The 10,606-nt window shown below is 48.5% G+C and overlaps 1 protein-coding gene across 1 annotated transcript in view; it reads right to left on the reverse strand.

Annotated features, from left to right (window-relative positions):
- Hhat (hedgehog acyltransferase) overlaps positions 1 to 6,260 on the reverse strand; it is a 245,988-nt gene extending 239,728 nt beyond the window's left edge. Inside the window, exon 1 of the mRNA XM_005348897.3 lies at positions 6,097 to 6,260. The gene's annotated coding sequence lies outside the window, so the exon portion shown is untranslated. The remainder of the gene's footprint in view (positions 1 to 6,096) is intronic.
- Positions 6,261 to 10,606: the final 4,346 nt, after the last annotated feature.

Raw genomic sequence — 10,606 nt, forward strand, 5'->3', positions numbered from 1 at the left:
GAGAGAGAGAGAGAGAGAGAGAGAGAGAGAGAGAGAATGTGGGTGAGTGTATGTGTGTGTGAGTGTGTGTGAGTGTGAGAGTATATGGGGTGCCTTGTGCACAAGCGGCTGTGTGTGTATACACCCTCATGTAGAAGTCAGAGGGCAGAACTGGGGGGGATTTCCTCAATTACTCTCCTTATTGTCTGAGACAGGGTCTCTTGCTAAACCTAGAGATCACCAAATTTCACCCAATTTGCCTACCTGGCAGTGAGCTCCAGGAATCCTCCTGTCTCCACTCTCCCAGTACTGGGATTCCAGGCACATGCCACTGTCCCTGGCTTTTTCTTTTCTTTTTTTTTTTTAAAGATTTATTTATTTATTATGTATGCAATGGTCTGTCTATCTGTATGCTTGCAGGCCAGGAGAGGGCACCAGATCTCATTACAGATGACCAGTGCTCTTAACCTCTGAGCCACCAACACTGACTGGTGTTGGAGATCTGGACTCGGGGCCTCAGGCTTGTGTGGCATGTGTTTCACTAAATGAACCATCTCTGCTTTCCATGTCTAACATGAAAGTATTCCTTTGTATGTTTCTCAGTAGCTCTAACACTTTGCATATTAACTGTGTAGAAAATGCAGTCACAAGTATTAATTCTCCCCATAATTACAATCTTAAGGGTGTCGTCATCTTCTACAGAGAAAACCAAGCCCAGAAAGGTTAGGAAACACACCCAGTGTCACCCAGCTGAGCAGCAAAGCTGACTCAGACACAGCAACCTGATTCCCTAGCTTTCCCTCAGCAGCCTCGCTTTTTCACAGGTAATAGATTCTATTTTTTCCCCAAAATCTATACAGAAATAGGTCTCTCCGAATGATAAAAGATGGCATAAGCTCTCTAGATGTAAATACACTTAAATGTAGGTATAATTTTAGATACTTCCTAAGGAAACCTGAAAGCCAACTAGCTGTAACTAAAACACACCCTTGTCCATTCTTCCGGAGACTCGCGACAGAGGGCTGAGTAAGCCCGATACTTGTGTGTCTGAGAGTTGGAAGACCACAGAGAAGAGTGGAATTTCAGGAGAGATGAGCACTCCAGAAGCCACAGAGGCTGACTGCCCCAATCCTCCCTCGTGTAGGAGGTATGCCCCCTGCAGGGTGAAGGTGGAGTTGCAGGCAGTTGTAAGGCACTCTGTGGGAATGCTGGGAACCCAGCTGTGGTCCTCTAGAAGAGCAATGTTTGCACTTGACTAATGTGCTGTCTCTTCGGAGCTGGGTTTTTTTTAAGCCAATTGTTATTCACTTTTTAAAAAAATCAAACCAGAATAAGATTAATCCCAAAGCAAAATTTTATGTTCAGTCCTCAATTTAGCATTCCCTGACTTCCACACCACCCCAATTCTATCATCAAACATAACCCTAAGTCGTTTTATATGAGCGTTAAAGACCAGAAAAAGGGAATCAACTTTACAAGTCCCTAATTCAACAAAGAGTACTGATTTGATATTGCATTTCCCCCCTTGACAGTTCTCAAGCTCTCCTGAGGCCTTTTAATCGCCAGTAATGTTCCCTCTATATTTCAGTCTTGCCAGATTAGAGAAATCTGAATGAGCCAAATTTCTCTTACAGCAGAACACTTTACATATTTTTTTTAAATTAAAGTATACTTTTTTAAATGCAGGCTTTTAAGACACGGACTTGCTGGTAAGGTCAGGATGTACTCTGCCCTAACTCACTCCATGTTGTTTAAAACTACTTTCTCCAGGCCAGTGCCTCATCCTGAACTCCGTTTATGAGCAGCTTTGGCTCCATTAGAGAAGGATGATTCTGACCCCTTGTTGTGCCCACAAATGCCACCATTTAGCCAGCACAGACTGATAAACTTATTTCTAAAGGTGGAAAGGTGCCACCCTATACATTTATCAAAGCACGCTGGGGTCACATTAGCATATTAAAATCATATTAGGAAACCTAGACCAAGAACTTACCAAGCACACTGAGCAGAGCAGAGACAAGGGTGCAATCCTTTCCTGGGCCCAGAGAAGAAGAGTTCACCCAATATTTCAGCATCAATGGCCCTGCCAAGCTGTCATCTCTGTTGTCCCAGAGGCTTCAGCTTAGGTCCTTGCAGCTTACTTACGCCCTGCTCAGATTGCTGTCTCTCCACCCTTTTGTCTGCCCTTCCCTCATTTCTGTAGCTCGACCCCAGCCGATGAGTCATCGCCTAGGGTCCTTTGCATCCTTATTAGCCGCTGCTCACTTACAGTGAGACGACTTTGAAGGTCTGTGCACTGGCGCTGCTCACCTACAGTCTTTGAAGGTCTGTGCACTGGGCTACAGCTGCCTGAACCCCTGTCGGTGCTCAGAGACAGTAGTCCTGTGTAGGAGTGTCGGGCTGCTGGCTCTCACTGTGACACTCTCCCCCCTGCCCCCCTGCCAAGGATCGAAGAAAGGGTTCTCCTCTGCCACAGGGGCTCCGACTCTCTCCAGAGGCCCTGCCATTCTGTCTCTCTCTGAGCCTCCTTGGTGCCCTTCTGCCCGCCCATGCCATTAATATCTCCTCCAGTAAACCCCTTCAAGTTATCTGTCTGTGTTTTCTCAAACTACCCACCTCATCCAACACCTAATAGGCAGACAGACAGACAGACAGACAGACTGACTGACTGACTGACTGATTTACTGTGTGCTGTGCAATTTGTGATCTGAGGATTAATTAAGCCAGTAATTAAGATCCAAATGAAAAAATCTGTGTCTGCCTCAACCAGCGATCAAGAAATCAGAACTAACGGAGAATTGCAGCCAATGAAAATGGCACTGGTTGTGAATTTATCATTATTTAGCAAATTCTGACACTATGGAAAGACACAAATGTGCCCATCACTATTTCTAATGGCACACTAACGACACTCACCTAATTACCCCTGTGATAAAACCGACATGTCCAATCAGCCTCGTGGCTAATTGCACCAGACTGATCCCTAGTCCAGTCTCGGCCTCCACAGGTCCGTTTGTGTCCAGTTTGGAACTTCACCGTCACACAACATTAACCTTGTATCCTCTTCTCTGTTTCATTGTCTCAGCTCCCGGACTGCCGAGGGTCCCACTGTATAAACTCCTAGACCGCATTCACCCCTCCCCCTGTTGACAAAGAGCTGTTTCCAGCCAGGGGCTACCAGGAAGGCATTTAAGTAGTGCTTTTGACACACGCATATGCCTCGCTGCTACTCAAGAATGGGACACCAGCCATAGGAGCTGTGTGCATAAATGCATGCAAATGGTGTCTCAGTTTCTCGGGGCTGCTCAACTCTTCTGTTTTCCCGTCTTTTCACTTGAAAACCTGGGAAAACTCATCTGAATTTCCCACTGCATTGGCATGATAAGGTTTCAGCAGAGCACCCTCAGGTCATTTCAGGGCATGGGCTAAGCTGCAGTAACCCTTTTCCTTCCCCGACACTAGCGTTGAGGTTGGATGAGAAATGTCCCCCACAGGCTCATTGTTTGAACACAAGGTGCCCGATTGGAAGTCAGAGAACCTTCAGGAAATGGAGCCTGCAGCAAGCCCTCATTGCCAGGATGGACCATGAGCCAAAACTACTCTCTCCTGTCTAAGTAGTTTCTGACATGTATTTTGGTCACAGTGACAAAAAGAAAAGAAACCCTGATACACACACACTTGCTCACCATCGCTGAAAGGAGAGAGGCTGCGGTATGCCATAGACACATCCACGACACATCCACTCTGAGTGGGATATTCTGCAAGTGTCACTCACAGAAGGAGCACGGGGGGGGGTGGAGGGGTAGTGTGGGGTGGGTGGATGGGGTGCAGGGGAGAAGGGGGTGTATGGGGAAGGGGTGTGGAGGGACGGAGGGGATGGAGAGGTGAGAGTGGACAATCCAGCAGTTTTCTGCTAGGAAGCTCTTCCCACCAGAATGACTGTGACCTTGAGCACAGGAGACTCTTGAGACTAACTGAGGTCAGAAGACACTGAGTGGCCAAAACTGCTTTAGCCACAGGGGTCCACATCTACCTCCCTGCGCTGGGCAGCTGAGGCTAGAGGATTCCAAGTTCGAGGCCAGCCTGTGCTACACAGTGAGACACTGATGCAAACCAACAAGCAAACCCATTAATCAATCTAATAACCACAAGAACAAACAATTTAGAAGGAAAACCACCTCTTAGCAAGCTGTCACCTGAGGTCACCTGAGGTCACAGCCCTCTGCTCCCGGGGTTGCACTGGGAGAGCCCAGGGGGCTGTGGACTCACACATACATTTATTTCTATTTTCATTTGTCACTACATGAACAAAAAACCAGTCTTTCATTTGACTGTTGTTTTGTTTGGTTCCAGACAGTTTCTCTGGGTAGCCCAGGCTGTTCTGGAACTCACCAGGCTTGACCTTGAACTCAGAGACCCACCTGTACTGCCTCCTGAGTGCTGGGAAGCGTGGACTATAAACTTGCAATGTGTCTGATGAAGCTTGTCGAGAGACTCAACGCACATAGTCATACCACTGCTGCCCTAAGTGCACGGAGCATGGAGGGGGGGGGGGTTTCACTCTCAAAGGGAGGAGGTTAACTGCTTCAGACCACATTTTGTTATTTTGTTACTTAAGGCCGCTAATAAAGAAGAATATTGTATAAATTTGGGTTTTAATAGCATTTTGATGATTGTTTCAATATTATAAGCCCTGTGTTTTTATGTCTTTTATTTATTTTTATGTGTTCTGATTTGTTTCTTAAGACAGGGTCTCGTGTAGTGATGGCTGGCCTTGACCTCTCGATCCCCCTGGCCTCATACAGCACCATCCAGCCGGCTCTTCACACCTTTTAAACAGTCTCCAAGAAGGTTCATGGCAAGAACCAAGGATTGTATTTCCCCCAGTCTGGGCTACAATAACTGATATCCGTTGCAAGGACATCCTGGCAACAGTCAACCAGGGCTCTGACCTCCCCCTGGGCCGGCCCAAACCCCAGCCCTAGCACAGGCTAGTCAGCGGGGTGGGCAGCCTTGAACCCTCTCCTCTGGGGAGGAGAAAAACACAGACTGTCTCTACAGGCCGCTGCCAGACCCACACGTTCACTTAAATTATTTACTGTGCCTCTCAGGTCAGAACTGTCTTTAGCCAACACTTAATGGATTCATCATATGGAGAGGGAAGGTGGAACATGAAGAACAGAAACGGGAAGAGAACGGGATTCTTAGGCCAAAGTGAGAGACCCCACCCCTTTAATGTATCCCACAGCACTGAAGCTGTGCTTCTCTCTAAGAACGAAGATGCCACACTGCAAGGGGCAGGCACGCAGCAGAACCCCCCCCCCCCACGTGGAAGGTTGGTTCAAAAGCGGCCTCCCTCCGTCAACAGCTGTGTGCACCTAGATCCTGGAAGGTGTCTCCCAGTCTTGCCACTAAACAGATAAGGGAAACTGAGTCCAGTGAGTAGAAAGTGAAAGAAATTTCTAAATTAGGAACGAGGCTCAGTGGTTAAACATAGACTTGAGGACCCAAGTTCAGATCCTGTATGCACAGAAAATGCCCCGGGGACTCTAATCCCTGCCTTCTCCAGGGGCCCAGCCTGGGTTTGATTGAGAGACCCTGCCTCAGTGCATACAATGGAAACGTAAAGTTTGGGTCCCCTGCGCACAAGGACGCACATGCACACCACACACACGAAAATAGAAATCTCTGTGCTGAGCCAGGCCGGGCCGCAACGGCCACATCGGCGCCCTCTCCTGCACAGAGCGGCTGGGTTTGCGGTTCCCGAACTCCGCGCCTTTGTGTCGCAGCCCTAGGGCGCGAGGACACGGGAAGCGGAAGCGCCGCTGCGTTTCTCCCCCATGTCAGCGGCGAGTCTCCCACGACCTGCTGCGGCACCCCGGCCAACCCCCTGCCTCCGCGCCGGTGAAGTAGTGGCGGCCTCTGCAACCGCAGACCCCCGGCGCCCCCTCCAGCTCCACGCGAGGCCTCCCGCCTGCTCTACGCGCGAGCCCGCCGACACCTCCCCCCGCACGCGCGCCCTCGCGCCCCCTCCCCGCTGTACGCGCGCGCCCTCCGATTCCCCACGAGCGCCCGGCCACACGGCCTGCCGGGCCTGTCTAGCGCTGGCGAAGTCACCTGAGTCTCAGCGGGCAGAGCTGGGCGCCCAGGGAAGTAGGCGTCCCCAACCCTCGCCGTGCGGAGCCGCGGCCGGGGAAGGACTCGCGAGCGCTGCGCGGGTCGGAGGCCAAGCCGCGGGGGGTGAGCGCCTGGCTCTGAGACGCCGCGCCCGGGTTCTCGGACACGGGATTGGCCGGCGCTCTGTACATTTACCGGAGCAAAATCCACGCAGATCCCGCCAGAACCTCAGGCTTCTTGATTTTTCCCCGTCCCAAAAGTACTGAGTATGGGGTGGGGGGCTGTGCGGCCTGCTCTGCAGTAGGAAGATGACTAGGCCTGTGAAGGGCTTTTAGCAGTCATGGGTAGAGTCAGGGGAAATCTCTGGAAGTTCTAGCCTTGCACTCCATGAGACCAAAACCATCCTCAGTTCCACCTTCCCCAGCACCAGCTAAAACGGCTGTGCCAGGAGCGAGTGCCAAGTTGCACAAATGAAAACACAGGGTGCCCAGTTAATACTGAGTTCCCGTGAACGGTGGGTACTTCCTTGTTATTATATGGCCTGTGTCGTATGGGGTCATAACTTTTTTTAAGTTCCTGAGCGCTGGGGAGATGTGGCTCAGTGGGTAAGACGCTTGCTCTGCGTGAGGATCTGAATTTAATCCCCACACCCAAGTGAAGAGCCTGGTGTGGCGAGAGTGGCCGCATCGTTGAAAGTAGGGGTTCAAGCAGAACCCCGGACCCCGGCCAGCCAGCTTAACCTAAACAGAAAGCCTCCAGTTCAGCTAGAGACCCTGAGCCAAGGAAACAGGAAAATGTTGAGGAAAGAGGAAGATGTGGAAGTCTCGCTCTGGCACTCAGCAAGCATACAATACACGCGTCCTGTTAATCCGTAGTAACTGGGTGTCTTGGTGTCTGGCCACTGTAATGAATCCCAGGGTTTGGCAAGGAAGGTGGCAAAGTGTGAACTCTGTTCAGGAACAGTCAGACCAAGACGTACCTGTGTGTGTGTGTGTGTGTGTGTGTGTGTGTGTGTGTAAGGGGGGGGAGACTCCCATGTTTTCAAATGACCTCTGTGGCTACTAGGGTGGGTTTGTCATCATTTATACCCAGACCATTCTTAAAAGTGCACAGTGTTCATCTGAAGATACAAAATAAAGACATGTTTGGCTATGTATAAATCAGAAACATCAGTTTAAGAGAAAACGCCCAAGATTTAAGCATTGCCAGAGAAACAGCACAGTGGTGGGGCCTTGCCTCACCTGGGGAAGACCCCCTCCCCCGAAAAAGTTTAAGCAACAAACTGAAGAATGCATTTGCATGAATATGCAAAGTGTTTCTTTTTATTACACATAGATTTAATACAGTTGATGAAAGCATTAGAATTCAGTTGCAGACAGACAGGAGACTTAAGTGTAACAATGCATTGTGGTATAATTATGTTACATTCTAAGGGACTGGAAACTTGGCTGGGCCTCGCAGCCTAAACTAATACTATACACTGAGATCACTTAACACTGCTAGCCGACTGTGTACTCAGCCTCTTTGTCTAACCCGCCTTTAAGAGAACAATGTAACAATCAACTAGTGGCCTCTGTGTGTTAAAGCCTGGCAAGTGTGTGGTCTGAAGGACCACGGAGAACTGCCTGATGTGTTAGCTCTTCCATCAGTTACCTGAGAAAGACTATTTAAAGTAGCTTTGAGACTCTGGATTTCAGTCCACAGTCACTCAGGGACTTGGCTCTGTGGAGCAAGACAGAATGGCAAGGTGGGCAGCAAATGGTAGAACAAACTGGAAAACCTCATGGTGGACAAGAGGTACTGGGGGGGGGGCAAAGACTGGAACAAAATGATAGGGACACAAGGACATGTCCCTGCGAGTGACTTCTGCATGCTGGGTCCCGTGGGTTAAACTTTCAAGCAGCTGAAGATCAAACCTGACACCCGAGCCTGTGGGGCCAATTCCTGCAGGAAGCAACTGTGCTAGAACAGTCAGAATCCTCCAGGCACTTCACCCTTTAACGGGCTGTTGGTTCTGTTCACAGGGATAAATATAATGGGGCTAGTCTATCATGGAGAAAACAGTTTCCAGATTTACTGAAGTGTAATCGACAAAACCGTATTCTCTAAGGGGTATAACTTGAAGCCTTGATACATAGACACATTATGAAGTGATCACCATAGTCAAGATGATTAACATCTATCATCTTGCAGTAACTGTTGTGTGTGCTTGTGCATGTATGTGTGATACTTAAGATCCACCCCAGGAGATTTCAAGTCTACACTATTTTTCATTGGTTTGTTTATTTCACTTTTTTGAGACCGCAGACTGACTTCAAACCTTGAACTCTTGATCCTCCTGTCCCCACCTCCTAAGGGCTGAGGTTATAGGCAGACACCACCACACCAGGATAAAAGTACATTATGAGCTACAGTCACCTTGTGAGACAGTTTATCTTAAACTGCCCAGTTGCTCTATTCTGTCTCTTGCTGTTGGCCCCAAGATCTGCACATCTTTAGAGACTGTTCTGACTGGGGTGACCAGGGAATGAAGAAATGGCAGACATACAGACACGTGTACAGAAAAGCTGGGGTTGAGCGGACCACGCGCTGTATCGGAAATGTGCCAGTGGACCCAGAACTCAATGTGGTTATTATCTACCACGAAGTGAGGTTTACTGTGTACAGCAGAATGAGGAGGCGGATTAGCTCATTCGGGTAGGAGGTCTCTGGAAGGAGCATTCTCGGGCTGTAGATATCCTGGAGGAGGTAGCTGTGGGTGAGAGTTTCTGCATTCATTTCGATAAGGTCTTGTCCTTCCTCAGCACTCAGCTGGGCCAGAGGAAGGCTTTGGCTGCATCTACACCTGTCCCGGGAAAGGCTTTGCCACTCCCAACGGTCTGAGGCACTGGCATTGGCCTTGCTCATGTCAGTAATACACATTCACTCAGGATTTCCTCTCTTCCCCGCAGCTGTCTCCTGCGCTTTTCTCTCTTGTGCTCCAGCTCTTCCCACTCTGTGAATGTCTCTTGTTTGCATCTTTATTATCTATGTCAGTATTATTCAAACTACTGGCAAGACAATACATTAGTAGATTATAAGACACAGTTAATGGGCCACGCTCAGCTCAATTTTAACAAGATGAAAGGGAAGAAAACACGCAACTGGACTTTTATTAAGAATGACAACGCCTCTGGTTACAATGAGCCAGATAAGAGAGATAATGGGCGATTGGCTAGTAGAAGTTGTTCTACACTCTGAAGACAGACGTTCCATCTGCTACAGGATGTACATACGGCTACCACCATTGTAAAACAGCTGACGGTTCATATTAACGCTACTCATAGCTCATTACAAGACACTTGCTTGAAAAGACGTTCTCCATTTAGTTAAGTAAACACGAATCTCCCTTTAATAGAGTTTCTCCTGATTGTTAGAAGGAAGAATGATGAAATCAAAGCTGGAGAAATGCATCTGGCAAGATGGCTCGGCCAGTAAAGGTGCCACAGAGTGGAAGGAGAAACCTGACTTCAGCAAGTTGTCCCCTGAGCACACATGCATCTGCACCTGGCCCTTCACACACAAGAAGCAAATAAATAAATGTTTAAAAGTTAGAGAAATGCAGGCTGGGCAGTGGTGGTGCGCACCTTTAATCTCATCACTTGAGAAGCAGAGGCAGGCAGGTCAGCCTGGTCTACAGAGGGAGTTCCGGGGTAGTTAAGGCTACACAGAGAAACCCTGTCTCAAAAAACCAAAAAAGTTAGAGGAATGCTCAAATTCAACTCTCTGTTAACTAGAACTATAAATAAGGGGAAATCTGAAATATCATTGATTGACTTTAGGGCCTTACACACTCTCTTGGCAAGACGCTACCTCTGAGATAAGTTCCCAGCCTTTCCTTGACTATTTTTTGTTTGTTTGTTTTTGTTTTATTTTTTTGTTTTGTTTTGAGATAGGGTCTCACTCTAAAGACCAGACTAGCCTAGAACTCTTAATATTCCTCCCTCCCCTGCCCCTGAATAGCTGGGATTACAGACTTGGACCATCAAACATGGCTTGAGTTTATCTTTACATTTTCATTTCCTCAATTTGCTTTATTGTGTGTGAGAAAAGCTATATATCATCATCAAACAAAAAAATCATTTTTATATTGGATTATTTCTACAAACTTATATTTTCCAAAGCAAAAATAACAAACAAAAGGTGTCCATGGATGCTATCTAGAATGAAGGCTGAGACTTAGGGTTTAGTGTTCCATTTCACGTCCAACAACAGCAAGGCTGCCTCGCGCTGAGTCCCCTCCCCCCACTTCACTGTGTGCACAGGCCTCTGAGTGTCTGACCCTAGCAGTATGCTCCAGGAGCTCCTGAAGTTGCTTCCCCTTCTCAGCCCACTGGATGTGCTATGTGCTCAGACTCAGGAGAGTGCTTCTCATGCTGTTCTATGCACTGGGCCATCCAAAGACGGTGACTTCAGCAGGGGTCCCAGGATCGGCTATGTCCACCCCCGGCAAGGCTGACTCATCCACTGG

The sequence above is a fragment of the Microtus ochrogaster genome, chromosome 6 (assembly GCF_000317375.1).
Source record: "Microtus ochrogaster isolate Prairie Vole_2 chromosome 6, MicOch1.0, whole genome shotgun sequence".
NCBI lineage: Eukaryota > Metazoa > Chordata > Mammalia > Rodentia > Cricetidae > Microtus > Microtus ochrogaster.